A 21547-nucleotide genomic window follows, 5' to 3' on the forward strand; every position below is an offset into this window, starting at 1 on the left:
GCAGTGGTTTTCAGCACGCAGCCTCCAAGAAAAACAGGAAACCCAGCACATAAAGGCTATTTTTGTCTGTACAATGTTGGCTCGGAACTTAACCATCTTGGATTGGTAACTCTGGGAAAGCAACCTCGAGTTGCCTCTTACAGAGAATGGGCATGACGTGCAAGCTCAGTTGGACGCTTTGCTTTGTCCAAGCAGGTTTGCCAACTCAGGCTTCGAGGAAGCCATGCAAATGAGCACCAGCTCACTGGCCTGTATGGTGAACAAGAAAGAACACGTGTAGTAATCATGCCATATTTGTCCTCTGTCTCTAATTTATTCACTTGGCGTAATGTCCTCATCCATGTTGTCATATATGGCAGGATCTCCTTTTTTGGGGGCTGAATACTATTCCATTATATGCACATACCATCATCCATCAGTGGACATTTAGATTGTTTCCTTATCTTGGTTATTGTAAATATAACTTAAATGAACATGGAGGTTTAGATATGATTTTACTTAAATGAGGATTCTAAAATAGTCAAACCCGAAGAAGCAGAGAATAGAATGATGGTTGCCAGGGGCTGGGGGAAGGAAACTGGGAGTTGCTGTTCAAAAGGTTTAGAGTTTCAGTTGAGCAAAATGCATAAGCTCTAGAGATCTCCTGTACAACACTGTACCTACAATACATATTGTACACTTATAATTTTGCCAATAGGATAAATCTCATTCGAAGTGTTCTTAGCACAATAAAATAAAGGACTAATAGAGAAATTGAAACATTTTGAACCCCTACCCTAGATGAAAGGTCACTTTCTGGATTACTCCTCTGTAGTATCTTTACAATGATGCCGATCTAGATATATAAAAGCCTAAGCAACCAGCCAACCTATTGGTAGCTTATGATGTGCACTGACCACCAGGGGGCAGATGCTCAATGCGGGAGTGGAAACCACAGGCATGGAAACATGGAATAGACTGATGAATCTCAGAGGAAAAGTGGAAGAGATTACCAACAATCTTGTATGCGTACTAGATGCGTATTATAAACTAGAGGCCCAGTGCAGATTCATGCACCAGTAGGGTCCCTTGGCCTGGCCTGCAGGTATTGGGCCCAAATTGGCTCTCCAACATCCGCCAAGGGATCCCGGATTGCGAGAGGGTGCAGGACAGGCCGAGGGACCCCACCAATGCACAAACCCGTGCACCAGGCCTCTAGTTTATAATAATTTTGATGAGTATAAGAACTATGAGCCCAGGGACATTCTGAGCTCTGGTCAGTTCTAACTTTTCTTTTAAGATGAAGGACTCTTCTCCCCCAATTCCATTTCTGAGTCCAATAGCCAGCATTTCTTCAATGGTGTGACTCAACTGGAATTGCCAAAGGAACATCTCACTAATTTCCACATTCCACCCAGGCCCTAAATACTCCTCACACCTAGGAAAATGCTGAGGGGGACATTTCTTCCACTCCCCCCTTGAGGCCTTGGGAGAATCTTGGAGGGAATATTTCAGGCCTCTCTCTTCAAACCTTTACTCGCTCCTTCCCAACCGTGAAGAGGTGGCAGCCATGATGGGTGAGAACCTTCCCTGAGACAGTTTTTTCGAGCAAACAGGCTCACTGGCCCAGCTGTCCTTCACGGAGCCCCTCTATCCAGGCCCTTTATCACGGGTACATAGGGAGAGTTGACCCTGTACTTCCAGGCTCCCCATGTTAAGCAAGCATACTCGGCAGGGCCCATTTTTGTCTTTAGGAGTCAAGGCTATCCTCCTGGTGTGTGACAGGCAGCATGAGTCAGATCTGGCCTGCAGCTTAGGGAGTGAGAGCATGTTGCGCCTGCTCTTGGGCTCAGAGAAATCCGTGTCTGCCTCTGCATTCAGGTCCCACCATCAAGACTGTGACTAGAAGACAAGAGGCTGCATCTGAGATTCAAACCTTAGCCTCATTCTCTAAGCCACATCCTTGCAAAAGCACTGACTGGGGTGTTGGGTGCGTGCCCAGATTAATTAAGTTGTACTTCACAGCCCATTTGGCCATTGTTTGGGGCTCATGCTTCATTGCCCAGGATCCCGAGGGGATGAAGAGGGGAAAAGGCCATCGTGGGCCCCTAACTTCACTGGAAAAGACCTTCCTTGGGAAACCTCTGTCAACTGTGGTGATAAAACCAGAGCCTGATCTCTGGACACAGTGATGCACCAACCCTTTCTTTGATGCCCTAAGATCAGAGACCCTGTGGGCACAAGGTTGGGGGTCCAACATCTATTGAAAAGCTTTTGGAAGACAAAAGTACAAATGATACCTATTTAGCTTAATTACTTAGCCAAGAAGATATAGTACTCACAAGTGGCCAGTCATTCACAGGAGGATTCAGTTGCTAAAAGAATTTTGCTCCCCCTCCCGCCCCCTCCCCACACTCCTCCCCCGCCCCCATGTGTTGTGCATTTGAAATATAGGACTCTCCCTACAGAGGCACATCTGGAGGATGCAAGGTATGACTCCGTGGTGGTGAGGTCTCACTTGCAGCAGCATCTTCCTTAATTGGAAAGGCTAACGAAGTGGAACCAGGTCAATGATGCTGTCTGCCTAATCCATCCTGTGGGTCTCAATTGGGACTCTCTGCTTTACAGTAGAGTAAACTCCTGTCTGTCAGAGGAAAGGCTCCGAAAGACCAAAGGGGAATTGTGATGTGCTGTGGATGCTACCCTGGAGTGCTTTTAGAATTTTAATGCGGGTACTAAAGCAAGGAAAGCCCTCTCACAGCAGGTACTGCAATGGCTACTTTGGGGAAGTCAAATGCAGACCGAGGTAGGCTGAATCTGTGGCCCTCACTGGCCACCGGTCCCTGCATGCACACTCTCTGGTCCTGTGACTTTGTATGTCTTTGCAGGATATGCTTCCTCCTCCTTTGGCTTCAGCCTTGCCCATCTGACTTGCTTTGTCCAATGGGAGATTAGCAGCTATGACATAAGCAAGCAGCTTGAAATGTGCTTGTGAGATCGAGCATCACCTCTTGAGCTTTTGCCATTAGCACAAGAAGAACATGCCCCAGGTAGATGCTGGTCCAAGGAGGATAAGAGACATGCAGAACAGGCCAAGATTCACCTGATAGCTTGAATACAAGCCCAGCCGACATCAGCCATCCCCCAGCCAACCTTCAGACACAGAGAGTGCACAAGGGGCAACAGGAGGTTTACAGTTGTGAGTACAAGAAACACAGTTTATTCTTATATTACTACTTATTAATTATTGTGTTATTTTCCACACAAACAACTGTAGGCCTACTGTTGCCCCAACCTGTATATTTATTTTAACCCACTGAGTTTCAGGGTGGCTTGTTATACAGTGAGAGCCTCTTTTTATTGTTTAATAGACACTGTGTTTTTACAAGTTGTAGATAAGACTCTCCCCCAGCAAAAGGATTATGACTTGCTAAAGGCTCAGGTGCTGGTTAGCATTTTTTAGCAATAAAGTATTCTGAATTAAGCTTTGTACATTATCTTTTAAGAATGACTATAATATACTTAATAGACTACAGTAAAGTGTAAGCATACTTTTATATGTACTGGGAAACCCCAAAATTCGTATTTCAGAGGCCTGGAACCAAATCTGTGTCTTTGAGGTACACCTGTATGGGATTACTGTGGCAATAATTAAGTGATATACTTTCCAAAGATTGACTTTCACAGATCCAATGTGTATTGTGAAAACACTCCAGCCTTGGAAATGAAATGATACATACTCCCTAAGTCTGCAAATATATTCCAGGGGCATGAAATAACTATAACTAATAGCTATGATTTATCAAGAACCTACCATGTGCAGGCTCCTTGCAAGGTGTACATTACACCAAGCAAAGAAAGTCGTGACCACCAGGATCTAGTTCTACCCATGAGTTAGCCTTCATCCCTCTTTGCCAAGGACACCGGTCCTTTCGCATTTATTTAGATTCCATTACAACACTAATGGAAACTGTCACTCAGAATCCTCCTGTCCTGAGGTAAAGACAGTTTTCAGTCCTCTGGTTTATTCTACACTTTATCCCATGGGCATATAACGTGACCAGGATTAAGGATAATCATAAATACTAGCAATAATTAACTCACTAAGGTGATAAGTAATAACTAATAACGTGTTAAGTTCTTACCATGTACCAGGCACTGGCTTATTGTCTATAGCTATATCATTCCACTTACCCCTATAACAATACTGACGTAGATACTACTATTGTTCCCATTTAGAGATAGGTAAACTAAAGACCAGAGAGACTGAGTAGCCTGTTTCGGGTTACAGAGAGAGTTCTGGAGTCTGGGTTCGATCCGAATGTCCTGTCCTAGAGAATCCTGTGCTCTGCTGAATTATAGGGGTTTCACAGGAGAAGACAGTCCCACGTCAAAGTCACCCTGCAACCTGGATAGTGTCTATCATTAGAATACAAGGCACCACCTTAACAACTACCGGAGTTCTTTTTTAGAATCTGTCTTTTTAAAAAAAAGTTTTTAAAATTGATTTCAGAGAGGAAGGGAGAGGGAGAAAGAGATAGAAACATCAATGATGAGAGAGAATCATTGATCAGCTGCCTCCCGCACGCCCCCGACTTGGGATCAAGCCCACAACTCGGGCATGTGCCCTGACTGGGAATCAAACCGTGGCCTCTTGGTTCATAGGTCAATGCTCAACCACCAAGCCATGCAGGCCAGGCAGCACCTGTCTTTTTAAAAAAGGAGTAGACATGGTTGATGGAAATTTGAAGATGTGTCGTGACTAAAAACAGAACCCAGTCTCAGTGCCACAGCAGGAAACTGTAGAGTCAGTAACATCCATCCACACCTGTTTACGGAGTTCCAATTCAGTGGCTAGTGCTATGCCCAGCGGGCACCAGGAAGGAGCCGGGAATGAGTTTAAAGCGACTCTGTGTACACTTCTGTTCCCAACGCTCACTGTTTAAATAGGAGGCGGGAACCTGATCACAGGTCCCGAAGAAATGGAACTTGATGACTAGTCATCTTTGTAAAAGGCCCTATATTCAAATACAGTCGTGTTCTGTGGTACTGAATTCAGCAGATAACAGCCCCTTAGTAACCTCTCAACCTTGCACCAATTTCTCAGCTTCTGTGAGCTTTTCTCATTTACACCACGTAAACAGGTGGGGCTGTATTGAACTTATTGTCTGGGATCTTTCTGTAAGTGAAAAGGGGCAATAATAACAATGACACCAGCTTCACAGCTAGAAACCGGGGCTGTCTCTTGCAGATCTATGATCCCCTCCTGTTGCCAGTGGGTTACCAGTGACATCACAGGCTCCCGTGAACATTAAATAAAACCAGGTATTAAAAATGTCTGGAACATGGTTAACGGCTCAAAACTAATCATCCTTTGTTTATTTCTTGCAGGCTCATGAAGACTAAGACCTATCCCTCCACACCCACACCTACTCAACTACAATTCTTCCAAACTGAAGGGGGTTGTGAACACCGGCTAAACCAGCTCCATTCAACAGCAGCCAGAGGAGTAAATGCAGCTACTCCGTCGTGAATGCTTACTTTGTGCCACACACATGGAATGCCTGCCACGCTGCCAAGGGAGGTATCGTGCTGCCCATTTTACAGATCAGATAACCGTGCTCAGCGAGGATAATTTTGCTCAACAACACAGGGCTGATATGGGAGGGAGCCAGGACTGGAGCTCGGAGTCTGCAAGCTGTTCAGAAACTGGTCCCTTAACCAAAACTTACTGACTCAGGATCTCTGGGCAAGTAGCCAAAGAATCTGCTTTTTTATTCAACACCCACGGGGAGTCTTATGTATACTGGAGCCTGAGAATCCCTGCACTGCTCATGAATAATGCAAGACCGAAAGCTTAATAATCCAAGGTGACAAAGACAGCCAGTGAGAAGGCGGAGCACGGGACCCAACCTCTAACAGCCACCCCGGCCGCCAAGTGCCCGATGCAGGCCTGGAACGTGGGTGCTCTCAATCTGAGCTTCCGAGGAATTTGTGTGTCTCTCAGCCCATTTGGGCTGCAAGAACAGAGGACCACAGCCTGGATGGCTTATAAGAAACAGAAATTCCTAGCTTGAGAGCGGACTTCCTGCAGTATCCTCCCCTAAGGGAATGGGTGAGGGACATTTGCAGGGTCTTTTCTTTAAGGACGCTAGTAAAATTCTCCACAGCTCTGCCTCCAGGACCTAATCAATTCCCCAAGGCCCTATCATCTTATACCAGTGGTCGGCAAACGTGGCTTATGAGCCACATGCGGCTCTCTGGCCCCTTGAGTGTGGCTCTTCCACAAAAACACCACGTGCGTGTGCACAAGTACCGTGCGATTGAAACTTCGTGGCCCATGTGCAGAAGTCGGTTTTCGGCCTAGGCGAGTCTACTCTGAAGAAGTGGCCTTAGAACACTCAAGGGGCCAAAGAGCCACCATGTGGCTCGCGAGCCGCGGTTTGCCGACCACTGCCTTATACCATCACTTTGGGGGTTACTGTTTCAGCCCATGAGTGTTTTTGGTGGGAGGGATGCATCCTCTACCGCCAGGTGCGAGGTGTCTTGTGCCCCTTCCTTGCTCCCCACTATTAGGTGGAGATGCCCCTCCCGCCCCTGCGACCCTGTCGCCACCCTCCTCTTCCCAGCATTCTCTCCCCAGGATGCGTGACCCTTGTCAACTCCTTCTCTCGATCTGGTCCCAGCACCAAGGTGTTCACACAAGGGAGCTTTGTCCCCGGTGTCCCTGCGGAATGTCACAGAGAGCTTATCTCCTGTGCCCGAGGCTCCCGGGATGGAGCGGGCGCGTGCACGGCGGGCGGCACCGGCAATGAGGGAGGGATGCCAACGACACAGAACTCCCCTTGTTCTCCAAGAGAGGCCGCGCTGGGAATGTGAACCCAGGCCAGAGCCACACAGCACGGGCCTTGTTGGGAAAAGCGAACTCACCTGCAAATAGGGCTGGGGCGGGGGTGGGGGGGTGGGGTGGACAGAAACCCCACTGAGACGGCCAGGGGTTCTCAGGATTTGAAGAGATGGTGGCGGATATCGTTAGGCCCATAACTCGGAGTGGCTTTTCCTGCCTCTGTCCATCTGCCTGTTTCTCTCTGTTACATTTCAATTTTTTAAGTTTACAGGCATCTTTGCCACTCAGCATGCCTTCCACATTCTTTTAGTCCAGAACTCAGAATTGAGCAACAGCGGAATCTCCAGGGGAAGCTCCAGCCCCTGGAGCTGGTCAATCACCCGGAGCCTTGAAGGCGGGAGAAACCAGACACCCGGAAACTCGGGAATTGCTGGAATGCGTCTTCCACGAGGTGCCTCTCTGAGAACCATGGTTACCGAATGCATGTGGCCCTTTGTTCTGAGTGTCCCTCAAGAGGCCTGGCGATTCTTTACACCGTACACAGAATTAGAATTCTCCCAATGACACGTTTTGAAAGTTCCTACCTGCCTGAAAGATGAGAGGCTTGAAAATTCAGAGGGTGGCCACTGGCGGCCTGTGGATGATTCACATGGAGGTGTTTGTTTGTTTGGTTGTTTTTTTTTGTTTTTTTTTTTGGCCTACGATGTTAATTAAATATTTAACATCATCACTGATATTTTAAAAGCAAGATACTTCCAAGGCAAGGGCAGATGTCTCACTTCCCTTTTTAAAAAAGGGAGATTTAGCAACCCTGGACATGCATCCCTGCAAGACAATGGCTGCTGCCTGGCCACTGTAAGCGGCCTGAGTGTGTCACCCCGGCAGCCACGCCATTTGCCTGGAGTCACACGGCTGATCAGCACTGACAGTGCTCAGCGTAGCAGCTCACACTGGCTTCTTTCTGAATGCAAGACATTAGTACAAGTGGGTTGTGAGATCTCGTTGAAACCGCACAACCACTCTAGCATGTAGATCTTAACAACCCCATCTTACAGACTGAGCAACTGAGGCACAAGGAAGAAGCAACTTGATCAAAGTCCAATTGTAGCAAAGCCAGGATGTGGACCAGGGAAGCCCGGCTCCTGAGGCCACGCTTTGGAACCGCTAAGTTATATAGCTTCCCAGCGGCACAGCCACATCTTGGATTCAAATCTCGAAACCACAGCCCATGGTTCCGTGAGCAGCTGGCACGAGGGAGCCTTCTGGAGTGAGATCACATGCTCCTGGCTGTGAGTCTTCCTATTAATTACTTAACGTGTTACAATAACAATAACCACCTCACAGTGTCACCGTGAAGACTGCCTGAGATGTTGTATCACACAGCATCTTACCCCGCTCAGTCCCGGCATAGAGCGGGCAGGCCAGGACTATTCCTGGAGAACAATTGCTATCACTTTACAGCGTCCTGCTTTCACGGCTCCAGGGCACTCCAGACCAGAAACAAGACAGGCCACGTGCCAAGAGAAATCCGAGACACGCAGTCTCCACCCAGCACAGCCGGGCAGGAGGGACGGGCCGTGTGTCCAGAGCTCCATGTCCCTCTGAGGCTGGCCACCCGGGCTCCGTTTGGACACAAGCCTTCCTGAGGCTCAGAACATAAGCCGAGTCTCCAGCTCAGCCCAACAATTAGCTTTCCCCAGGCCCAGGCCGCAGCTTCCACCCATTCTGCTCCCACTTGCTGTGGTCACCAAGGCGGCAGGCGGCCCAGCTGGGACCAACACTGCCAAGTGTCCAGCAGACACCGCCTAGAGTCCAAAGACACTGTGCTTTGTTCCACGGCTTCTGGGGCTTCCGAGTGGCTTCCCTGTTCCCCAGGAGGACAGTTCCGATGTGAGTCCCCACATCCAAGATCGTGGATGCCGGAGATAAACTCAGAGACCAAGGGCGGGAGAGCAGTGACTTCCCTGCACGGTGCCCGAGGTGGAGATCACTACGCCATTCCTGGGCCTCAGATTCTCAATACGGTCCTGGGAGCAGACATGTACCCACAGACTCCAGTTTTCCTCTGAGATGGAACTTACTTCCATCCCTGAGCTGAATCAAACCCATCGTTTTCTGGCGAGGCGTGTGAGACCCGAGCTGGGAAGGGAACGTGCTAAGGGCCACACACAGTTTACACCAAACCCGCCTACAATCCAAGTTTCTTTGTACAAAATCCAGGGTTCGTCCCTTTTGCCAAACATAAGTGTCTGTTCCCTCCCCCTTTTCGTTATTTCCTCTTCTTCAGCTCTCTCACAAGAGCCTCTAACCAGGGCATCTTTTGTTCAGGCGGTAGCAGACCCCGGCTCTGGGGAAACTGTGATTCAGCACTGCTTCATGTCCGGAACGATTCCAAGAGGCCACACACACAGCTGCCGATTCAAGCCGTGGGGGAAGGGGGGAGTGATGACCACAGGATGAGGGGCGCAGGGTGATGGGGTGGAGGACAGTGCAGTGGTTACAGAGGGCACACCCAGCTCCAGGCTGCTGTGCCTTGGCACAGGGAGCCTCCTTCCTGGGCTGGCAGGTCGGCCTGTGGGGGACGCACAGGCAAAAGCTTCCCATCGTGACAGTCAGGGTCAAAGTCAGGAGGTTCCAGCGCGGGAGAGACCCGGTGCCTCCCTCCTGCCTCCTCATCCTTCCCCTGTATTTCTTCAGGACAATGACAGTGATGGTGATGATGACGACACAGATGGTGATGAAGGCCGTTATGACAGCTATCACGTAAGTCCTTACGAAGCACCTACGTAGCGATGCGTGCGCATTATTTCAATAAATCCTCATTCAACGCCCCTGTGTACGGACGGCTATTGGACTGACCATAGAGTCTGGAAACATAGATGAATTTATTTTATGCTCTTTTCCCACTGGGAGGGGCTCTGGATGACATCATGTATGTGCCTGTTCCCGGACTGTGGATGGCAGGATCTGTTCCTAACGTGCAAAGGAGGAGACCGAGGAGCAGGAAGGTCACAGGGCTTGCTCAAAAGCCACAGAGCCAGGCCCACTTAACCTTCATCGTTTCATGGAAGGAACCAAATGCTGGCATGGGTACCAGGTATGCTTTGACCTACAGGGCACACGTACACGGTGCTTTTATCCCCACTAGCTGCCAACGTTGAAAGATTGGGTAATTTCACAATATTCAGATTTCTGACTTTCCTGGACAAGGGGACGTGCAGGCTGGCACAGCTGCCGCTGGGGCGGATAGCTACTACCTCCTTAGGGTGGGTACACACCCTGCTCTTGACCACAGCCCCTGCCCCACCCATCTCTTAACCACCAGACGCTATTGCTATCCCCACCGGACAGCCCATTCCACCGACCCCACCCTCACCCCCGTCCTGAGAAGGAGAAGTTCAGGATGCCGGACTTGGGAGCAGAAACAGAAAAGCTCTAATAACTGGGGAGGAAGTGAAGCCCTGGAGCCTATTCACTTGGGAGCCGCCACCTGGAGCTCCTTGGTCTTGGCATCTTGGGGGAGGTGGTGGGGAGGCCTCGGTGCAGAGGGCAGGACGGGAGGACCGATGAGTGGTGCCCACTGTCCCCTCGCTTCCCGCACGGCCACCTGGCGAGGCCCATGTGAACAGGCTGTTTGTTCCTGTCCCTCCGGAAGGAAGCGCTCTCATCGCCCGCGACAACAGTCTTGGCCGGAGGAGCCGGGGGCGTGCTGGGGCCTCCGAGCGCAGCTTTGACTTCTGCGAAGGGCAGCCCCAATGCCGCGGAGACAGGAAGATGGGAAGAAAGCACAGCCCGGGGTAGAGCATCCTGTGGGCCCCTGACAAAGCCCCAGCTGGGGACGGGAGGGGGCGGCGGCCGGAGGAACGGGGTCCGCGGCGGGGCACACGGAGTTTGTACAATGAGCTCCTTTCATCCATGAATAGGGGACTCTCCTCAACTCGGTCTCAATGGCTTTGCTTCTGAGACGACCCATTCTGCACCCAGAGAGCCAAACTCGCCAAACCCTGTGCCAAGGTCAGGCAGGAGCCTGAGATCCCCGGGCGAGCTGATAATCGGCACCCGGGAGAGGACCACTGTGCTCAGGGCTGCTTGTTGACCCGGGCGCCACAATATCCCCTTTCATGTTTATGCTTTTCTGCACTTGGGGGGCGGGGGGGAGTGGGGTAGGGGTCCCACTCACATACGAGACATGCTTGGCATAACTGTGGGACCTATTCAGTGTTCCCTTCCTGGGAACTTCATTGAGACAGCTGTGCAGAGGGGGCAGCCAGGATGGGAAGGGACTAGAGAAGGGACAGGCACGTTAGCGTCTGCAGTCTCACGCTGGTGCATGACGCCAGGTGTATGATGTGGTGGGAATCAGCAGTGAGGCCCGGGGCAGCCTCCCCTGAGCAGGCACTTGGAGGATTTCATCCTCAAGGGCTTATTGCAGGGGAAGCAAACAGCACGCGGGGGGGCCTTGGGCAGTATTCCGCTCAGACGTGTTTTGTTCATCTGTGCCACGTTTAAAACATGCTACATAGGATGCCAACGCTTCAAGTTCAGGAGGTCTCCTGTCAAACTGCAAAGGTCTGGCATTTCTTAGAAACATCAGAAGAAGTGGCCACACAAACCCATCTCCTTCCTGAAGGACCTGGGAGTAGCTGTCCCTCGTAGAAGGGGCAAGCACCTGCAGCTTGTCACAGCTCCCGTCCCCCCGCCCCGCCCCCATGCTTCCCTCAGCAAGGCTGCCTGCGTAGCTGCTGTGGGCACTGGAGTTTGCAATCTCTGGCTTACCCATCCTAACACTCTCAGCAGAGGCCCTGGGTTTGGACCAAAGTATGGGATGTGGACCACAGACTGGCTATAAAGTAAACTTGGTTAAAAAACAAAGGATGACTAGACTACAGAAGAGAGTATGAGCACACACCCAGGAACACGGGGTCGGCAGCAGAGTCCGAGCCCCGGACAGGAGCTGGGGTCCCCTGTTCTCACTCCCTGTTAGGTGTCATTTTGACAGCTCGCCCTGCTTCCCCGAGGCCAAGGACCATCTTCTTTGTTTTTATGCTTAATGACTCCTGATGCTGCCGAGTAAAGCAGCGGAACCTCAAGTCACATTGGGTTGGAATCTAAGGGGTGAGCTCTGAACCCAGCCAACTTAGGAGTTGGATGATGTTTGCCTGCCTGCAAGTCAAGGCCTCACCTCAAAGATGAACCTTGGGAATGAAAGACAAGGTCAACCTACTGACCAGCGAATGTCTGAGCAAGTGGAGAGGTTCATCTCTATAGCATATCTGATAAGCTATGGTTTTTTGGAGGGGAAGACATTACATGTACTGACATCAGACAATGCAAGTCACTTTCCAATTTATCCAAAGATGCAAACACTCATCAGAGACAAGGCAGGCCCACAGAGTGGTGGTGGGCACACATTTCACAGCAGCTCTCCAGGCCTGAGAAGTGGCCTGAGGTTACATGCACCTGCTTCTGCTATATGCAGCCGTGACCATGTTTCTTCAGCTCTGTATATGAGTGTGTGTGTGTGTGTGTGTGTGTGTGTGTGTGTATACACACATGCAAACATGAGGAGCATTCACATGCATGTATGTGTGGTCTCTTACATCCAAAGCCCTCCTAAAAAGCTGCAGTAGGGTCTCTAGGTTTTATCTGCCTGACATCCCTAATTTGGCAGAATTCCTCCCCAAATTGCCTCACTCCTGGTACTAATTTCAAATGGCTGCTGGGAGCAGTGAGAGCCACCTCAGGAGAGAGCCCACTAAGCTGACCTTTATTTCCGGGGCATAGCCGAGTGAGAAAGGAGGAGAGGCAGAACAAGCAGTATTCCATGTCTGCACTTTGCATTTAGTTGGAATCATTCATGCAGGAGCATCTGTAAACACCAAAAGGGGGGAATATTATAGTTGTTCTGATTTCACACGCTAAACATGTTTACATGCTCACAGCATTTCTCAGGGACAATTATCTTATTACTAGTGCACTAATCTTTTCAATCTTTTCAGCACAGTTTACAGCTGCAGACTTCAAAAATTACAGCTCATTAAGACCCTGCTTTCGGCAGGTATGATAAACTATTCGAGCATTTTACCCAAGTGCAAGGAAATTATTTGGGGGAGAGGGTGTGACTGGGGGGGTGCACAGTGTCCAAGAGAAAAGGAAGACACTGTCTAGCTTCCATCAGCTTGAGGGCTAACCCCTCCCAATGTTGAGATTCTAGAATCCAATAATGGCGAAGCCCACAGAATTCAGGACCAAGGACAGCTGGTCTGGGCCATTCAAGGAGAAAGTGGGTATCTTGCATTTGATTATCTATTTCCATTTATTTACATTCTTCCATGTAACTTCAGCACAGAGTCCTGATTGAGAACATGAACTATTGCATCAGATTCCCTGTGCCCCATTGTGCTATGTGACCGTGAGCAAGTTACTTGCCATCTTGAACAACTGTGAAATAGGGAAAATAATAATATCTACCTCAAGGCTGCTTATTATGGTGATTGAATTAACATTTGTAAAGAACTTGGAATAATGTCTGATCATAATAATCATCAAATGAATATTTCATTCATTCAAACTCCACCCCAGGATACATTTATTTATTTTAGAGAGAGGAAGGGAGAGAGTGAGTGAGAAAGACATTGATGTGAGAGAGAAATGTCAATTGCTAGCCTCTCGTACATGCCTCAAAAAGGGATCAGCCTAGGTATGTGCCCTGACTGGGAATCAAACCTACCACCTTTCAGTGTATGAGGCAATGCTCCAACCAGTAACTGAGCCACCCTGGCGAGGGCTAAGTATTTCTTTTTAAATGTGTTAGCTGCAAGGCTGTCACATACCTATACAACATTGTCTCTAACACGCTCTTGACCTCACTCATATTCACACTATGGGCCATTTGAGAACGCCTAATACATAATCACGGCTGTATTTACCGTGGCTGTTAGCGACACATTCTCCAATTACTTGTCCTGCTATCTCGCTAGCTGCCATATACTGGTAAAACCAAGACTTTGGATCATCCATTCTTATTCTTCATTTTTTGTTTTGCTTTGTTTTGAGTCACAGAAACACAGACTGCTACCAGGTTGTGGAAGGCAATGTTTGCGGCCCAGCTCCTCAGATCCCAACCACAGCTCAGATCCCAACCACAGCTCAGGCATCCCTGTTTGTGGCGTGTGAGGAGCTGCTTATCAAGTTCTCATGGTGCTTGGACCACTGAATTCCATCAAGCACGTGCTGCATGACTCACAAGGACTTGGCGGTCTACAGCCCCATCTCCTTTGAGCTCACACCAATTCTGTGGACAGGTAATCCCGTGTGGTAGGCAGTGCTTATAGATGAGGAGACGGAGACTTTAAACAAAACTTCAATGATTGCATAGGTTGCTAATGAAACAAAGTAAAAATGTGGCACAAACTATGAACATTCTCTCCTTCACCATTTTCTTAAGCTACCTGGCTACTACTAGTAGAATTAGTGGTAATAACCACCACCAGCATCAACCGATGTATACTATATGCTAGTGACATGTATTAACTCACTTCATCCTCACAAGGACCCAACCTATAAAATTTTAGCCCCCATTTTACAGGTGAGGGAACTGGGCTCAGAGAGGTTATGGGACATGCCCAAGGTCACACAGCTACAAAGTGTTAGAGCCAGAACTTGACCAAATTCAGGAGATCTGTCTCCAGGTGCCCTGCTCTTGAACACTTGGTTCTACATCTTTTCACAATGCCTATAAACTGACAACCGTGCCTTTTCAATGAACACAGAAGACAAGACAGACAGAGTAGGGGTTGACTGATTCAGCGGGTCACAAAATTAGTGATTTAGTTACATTTGTGATCAATGGTGTCAGGGGAGGGCATTGGAAGACAGGAAACAGAGGAACTTCCACCGGGGTGGGAGAGCCATAGATTCTTCCAGGAAGTGATGATTGAACTGGGCCTCAAAAAAGACCAAGACTCCACTTGTCTGAGATGAGAGACAGGATAAACATTTTAGGCAGAAGGAACAGCATTAGTGCAGGCTTTGAAACAGGAAATCACACATCATTTTTAAGAAACAAAGAGAGATGCCAAAACCGGTTTGGCTCAGTGGATAGAGTGTCGGTCTGTGGACTGAAAGGTCCCAGGTTCGATTCCAGGCAAGGGCATGTACCTTGGTTGTGGGCACATCCCCAGTAGGGGGTGTGCAAGAGGCAGCTGATCGATGATTCTCTCTCATGGACATTTTTAACTCTCTATCCCTCTCTCTTCCTCTCTGTAAAAAAATCAATAAAACATACTTTAAAAAAATAAAAAAAGAAACAAAGAGAGAAAGCCTGGACGAGAATGTGGAGGGGTGAGCGCCACGCGATGAGGGGGCGGACGGCTGGAGAGGCTGGGGCGGGGAGGCCCTGTGGTCCTAGGAAGGAGTTTGGATCACACCCAGGGAGCACTGGGGAATCCTGTGGACGCAGCTCCGTGAGAAGCAGTCTCAGCACCACCACCATCACACTTACACACGTGGCTTTCCCTGTCAGATCCACATGCACACCTGAACACCAACAGAGTGAGCCAGCACACTGGAGACTTTTGAAATGCGTTTCAAGCAATTTCTATTTCCCGTTTCTAGGAATCATAACACATCCCACACAGTCTAAGCCATAGGTTGCTCCTACCTGCCAGGCTTTACAAATTAGTCAATCCTCATGATTGTGACAGACAATGAAAAATATCAAGTTGTGACATGCTGCAGCATATTAGAGTCTGATAAAATACCTTTCTTCTGTCTTAAAAAAAAAAAAAAAAGACAAGAAATCGATCTAGATTAGACAAATGTCAATCGGCAACTCTGAGTTCTATGGCTTAGGAAAATGCTACGGGCATTTGTAGGTTGAAAGAGAAAAATAGCAACCCCTCCCCAACACACACACACACACACCACACACACACACACACTACATACTACTTCATGCAAGCTCCCATTTACTGACACCTACTATGTGCTCTGTGCTCTGGTTTATTTCAACCTCATAACTAATGTGACCATCATTCCAACAGCCCTGGGACTGAGAACATGGGTGTTGATTACTAAATTTAGGAAAGTCCCAAAGTAGGACAAAGTGGTCATCCTACTGACAACAGCTATGGGTATTGATATAAGGAAAACACAGGCTCAGTCACCTCTCAACATCACACAGTAGGCAAGTAATGGGAACCAAGGTTCAAATCTGTGCTACAAAGCCAGTCTATTCTACCCCCTGGAGAAGGACTTTGAAAACCTCTTGGTTGGTTCAGTCCCGCAACATCCCTCAAGACGGCTCCCCCCTCAACACACAACCCCATGGGGAAGGCTGAACTCTTTGCCCTCATGAGATGAAAGCTAAGATCCTAGGCAATGAGGCCATCCTCTCCGTGACGCCCTGTTCTGAAGGTAACTTGAATGACCAGGGGCCCCCAAGACCCAGACAGGGCTTATTTTTACTTCTGGCTTAACCACTGGGTGCCTGAGAGTTGTGAGCATTTGGGCTTTCTACTCACTCAGGACCTAGAAAGGGAAGGCTGAACAAAGCCTTCTGAGTCATCCTGCAGGGGTGCAGAATGAGAAAAAGAAGTCTTGACCTCGGCTGAGGTCTAGAATCAAAGAGCTGCAAAGAACCCAGGAACTAATACACCCAGCTGTGCTCACTGTACAGAGAGAAAAACCGAGGCTCAGAAGAGCAAAGAAGAACAAAGAAGATACCTAGAACAGTGGTCTCCAACCTTTCGGACCTCCCGGTTGGCGACCATTGACCTTGAGTATTTCCCGTGTTCCCTTTCTCCTTTGCCTTCTTCTCTGTAGTTGAATTAAAATAGATCAAAAGCATGTATACGCCAATGTTAGGGGTTTCCACCCCTTAGGCATAGTATACAGCTGACACTCAATAAATGATCGTGAATGAACAAAAGTCAGCCAACACTTAGTAAGAACACTATTTGAGGGACAATATGTGTAAGTGTGTGAGGGTCTGTGTGTGTGTATAACAGAGAGAGAGAGAGAGAGAGAGAGAGAGAGAGAGAGAGAGAGAGAGAGAGAGAGAGAGAGAGAGAGAGAGAAAGAAAGAAAGGAGGGGGGGAATGGTTCCAATACCAAAAGGGTGTTCACTTGTTCTAAGACATTTTTGTTTCTACAAAAAAAATCATTTTAATATAATCACCTATTAATATACTCTGTAATCTTGGTCATGTCCATTGGATTTGCTCAAAAAGGCCAGGCCCTTGAAAGGAAATCTCGTTTCCTTCTGCCAGGTCACTTTGAATACAAGCCTGCGTCTTTTAAACTAACATCCTATAATAGTTAGTATTCCAGTAAGATACTCCCTTCTAATTGAGATAATTTCTAGGAAAATGTGGCTAAAGGCTTCCTTTCCTTCCAACAAAACAATAACAGCTGCTATTTATTAAGCATCTAATATGTGCCAGGTACTGTATTGACTTTAACTCATTTTAATTTCTCATTTTCACCTTCACGTCGACAGATATCCCCAGTTCCCAGCTGAGAAAACTGAGGCTAAGAGACAGCAAAACAACTGCTCCAGCCCACCTTCGCCCTCTACTTCCCTGTTAGTGTGTTTCCATGCACAGAACATTCCAAGAAACAAAGGAGTGGCCAAACCTCTATCCTAGCTCAGCTTTATCACAACCACTTTGCAATTGTAGGCACATGGCCATTTGCCTGTCCTCAACTGCTTCACCTATTAAATGAGTATAACTCCCAACGACCCCTCAGGACTGCCGCCAGCAGCAAAGGCGCATGCAGCCAGAAATGCATCTCCCTCTCGCAGAGCTGCCAGCCAGCAGCTTCCTGCAGGGCCTCAGTCTTAGCAGCCTCTCCAATGCTCCCCGGGGCAAGCCGCCCAGCCCACCGTGGCCTGCTCCAAGGAGTTACCTCCTGAAATAAACCGCGCTCGCTTCGGTTAGCTCGCCATAAAGGCTATATATAGAAGAAAACACCAGAGTTCCCATCTGGCAGCAGCAGCATCTCCAAAACTCAGCCCAAACGGCTCTTCTGTAACGTGATCCGCAACATCGGAGCGGCAGCTTTAAATCACAGGGGTGGGCAGAGAGCTGGAACACCCTGTAAGTCAGCACAGCCTGTCCGGGCAGCGATGCCCCAGGGCTTCTGAGAAGACGGTTACTGCAGGGAAATTCGAGCTCTTCCCAGGGAGGGTGCTGGGGAAAAATTAGACAGGGTGTGGTGGGTGGGGGCCCATGGGTGCCTGGCCAGCCACTGGGCACGCCCGGGGATAGTGTGGTGGTGGTAGAGGGCGAATATTTGTGTGTCAGGGGTCCCGCATTTCTTTAAGGCCCATGTTCTCCTGGGAACAGGCCATTAGCCAAGTGCAGGCCCTCAGTGTCCCCATCCTGGAAAGACACACACACACACACACACACACACACTTGCATCCAAAAAAAAAAAAAAAGGCATCATTCACACATCTGCTCTCAAGACACACTTGAAAATGTTGGTATTTACCCCTGGAGGGTATACAGAAATGGTTAGCAATGATTTCTTATGAGAGAAAAAGGAATTCTATTTCCCTTATACCTTTCTCTCATGGGTGAATTTTCCTATCACAGGCTTGTACTCCTATTTAAGAAGCCAATGCCTCCTGGTGGGTATGACTCAGTGGTTGAGTGTCAACCTATGAACCAGGAGGTCACGGTTCGATTCCCAGTCAGGGCACATGCCCCGGTTGTGAGCTCGTTCTGAGTGGGGGGTAGGAGGTAGCTCATCAGTGATTCTTTCTCATCATTGATGTTTCTATTTCTCCCTTCTTCCCTTGGAAATCAATAAAAATATAATTTTTTTTAAAAGCAAGTGCCATTTATTAATAAAAATGGAAGGACAGTATGGTGGTCCTTCAAAATTTTAAACACAGAATTATATACATCTTAGTTTTCTGGATGTATACCTAAAAGAATTGAAAGCAGGGACTTGAACAGGTAGGTGCACATCCATGTTCCCGACAGTCTCATTCTTCACACTAGGCAAAAGGCAGAATCAGCCTAAACCTGCACTGACGGGTGGATGGATAAACAAATGTGGTATATATAATACATAAAATGAACTATTACTCAGCATTGTAAGGGAAATTTCATTCACACCAGACAGTTATTGTTGTGTTTTCTGTGTCATTTTTTTTTAATTTGATAATCTAAGGGGAAAGAGGCCAGTGCCCCTGACTAAATGGCCAGGTATTACATGTCTTAAAAACTCTTGAGGCACACCGGTTGAAAATCGATGTTCTAGAAAACTTGAACTAATCTATCATGGCAGAAAGCAGGTCAGTGGTGGTGTGTGGAACGGGTGTGGGGGCAGACTGGTATTACAAAGGGGCACAGAGAAATTACGGGGATGGGTTTCATTATCTAACCATTGCAGCGACAGTGGCCCACGTGGACACATTTAGCAATACCCATCAACTTGTACTCTTCAAATATGTGAACCTTACTGCAAGTCAACTAACCCTCAATAAGGATTAATCTCCATAAGGCTGGACCAAAGGAAGTTTCAAAAAAAATGTTTTAATGCTATTTAACTAAAAAAAAAAAAAAAAAAAAAAAAGGAACTTATGAAAGATACACCATAAAACAAAAATAAAATAGCTGGACAATTTTTAATCTGCTAGCTCTGTCATCTATGAAATTATGGTTCTAAGTCTAGGAAAACACTACAAACAGAAAATGGAGGGCTTCTAGTAATTAACTGACTTACTTAGCCAATCATGATAGCCACCATGGCCTGAGCTCTGACTCCCAGTGAGGCACTGTGCATAGTCTCTGTACACCTGATCTCACAAGTCCTCCCAGCAGGCCTATGAAGCATTCACTGGTTTTCTTCCCATTAAGCAAATGAGGAAACTGAGACAGAAAGGCCATCTGTCCATAATTTGAACCAAGGCTGGGTCATTCCATGCTCTGACCAGCTGGACAGGTCTCCTCTCTCAATTATTAGTGAGCACCTACTATGTGCCAAACCCTCTCTAAGGCAGGGTTCACAGGGACAGAAGCCACTTGCAACAACAGGCTGTAGGACGGGGCACGCAGAGCCACCAGTCTGGGCCCGTTTTCATCTCTGGCTGTGCAGGCACCGTCACCTCCACCACAGAAACACAGAGGGCTCTTCGGGGGTGGGTACCGCAAGAGGCCCCAGGACTGTCTAAGTGACGCTGCCCCTCAGAACTTCCTATAAAGATAGAACTGTCCTATTTCTAGCCTGTCTAAGAGGGTACACCAGCTACATGGGGCTGCTGATCACTTGAAATGTGGCTGGCATAATGGAGGAACGGACTTTCTAATTCTATTTGGTTTTAATTAATTTACATGTAAACAGCCACACGTGCCTAGTGGGTACGGTATTGGGCAGCACCCATCAAGGGGATTTTGCAGTCTCTCTGGCTGTGTCAGCGGAGAAAGGCGGGGAGGGCTAGACACAGGGGAGAGGCGGGCATCTCAGAAGCTGCGACAGGATGGGAGGTGAGCTGGGCACACCTGCCCACCTGTGAGCCAGCCAGAGGGCACTGAGGGCATGTGCACACACACATGCACACGCCCGATGCTAACGGTCCCCATTAGGAGCACTCACAGTACAAAAAGCTCCTGTGCAAAGGGCTTCAGAGCTTAACCTCCTAGAGACTCCAGAGGGAGTCCTCCCATCCCCATTTCCCAGGGCAGCAAACTGAGGCTGAGAGCAGGGAGCAACCTACGCAAGGTCACAGGACTTGGCAGAGGCAGGATTTGAACCCAGAGGATCTGATTGCGGAGGACGCGTTCCAAGCCTGTCTCCCAGACAAAGGCGCCTCTCCCTGCCCGCACTGAGATGCCCCGTGTTCCCGGCCAACGCTCTGGCAGCAGAGCCTCTGTTTCTGGGGAAGAAGGGCTGGTTTTCCGGGGAAGGTGCTGGAAAGGCACGGGCAGGAGCCAAGGTGAAGGGACAGCGCCTTCTGAGCCAGCGGCTCAGGACAAACAGGAAATGCAGCGGTGCCACTCCAAGGCCTTGCTGTCACTTCCTGAGCCAGGAGTGCCTCCTCTTCCTGCCCCCTGGACGGTTCTGCTTTGTCCTTCCCAACTCAACTCAGACCTTTTCTTTGAAATCGTTCCTGGCCTCCCGAAGATGTGCTGACCACCCCCTTCCCTTGCTCCCTGCCCTCGCCAGCATGACCCATAGGAGCACCTCGTAACTGCTTTGTTCTTGGCCTTGATCTTGATGGGTGGGGAGGGGATAGGGTTGTGTTTTACCCGCCCCTGTTCTCCCAGAGCCAAGGGGTGTCTGGCCTATGGCCCCTGCACAGCAAATGATGACTCTCAATGGCAACGATAAAGATGAATAGTTTAGGACCGTAGTCGGCAAACCACGGCTTTCAAGCCACATCTGGCTCTTTATCCCCTTGAGTGTGGCTCTTCCACAAAATACCACGGCCTGGTGGCGTTAGAAGAAATTTAAGTTGAAAAAAATTGGGCTATCAAAAGAAATGTCAATGGTTGTACTGTTGATATTTGGCTCTGTTGACTAATGAGCTTGCCGACCACTGGCCTAGGGGAACATTTACATTTTAAGAGTTGGATTAAGAACTGGCTTATGTCACAGGGAGAGTGGTATGTTTCCAGGTCTCCAGCCCTGGAGTGAACTCTCCATTTCAGCTGCGCTCTAGTTGTGCCTTAACCTCCCTGAACCCCCATTTCCCATCCACAAGGT

General features: G+C 48.6%; 1 protein-coding gene across 1 annotated transcript in view; it reads right to left on the bottom strand.

Moving 5' to 3' along the window:
- The window catches only part of XYLT1 (xylosyltransferase 1), a 307371-nt gene that overhangs the window by 211411 nt on the left and 74413 nt on the right, over window positions 1-21547 (bottom strand). The window lies entirely within an intron of this gene.

Source organism: Pipistrellus hanaki (genome assembly GCF_964339955.1).
Source record: "Pipistrellus hanaki genome assembly, chromosome: 4".
In the NCBI taxonomy this organism is placed as follows: domain Eukaryota; kingdom Metazoa; phylum Chordata; class Mammalia; order Chiroptera; family Vespertilionidae; genus Pipistrellus; species Pipistrellus hanaki.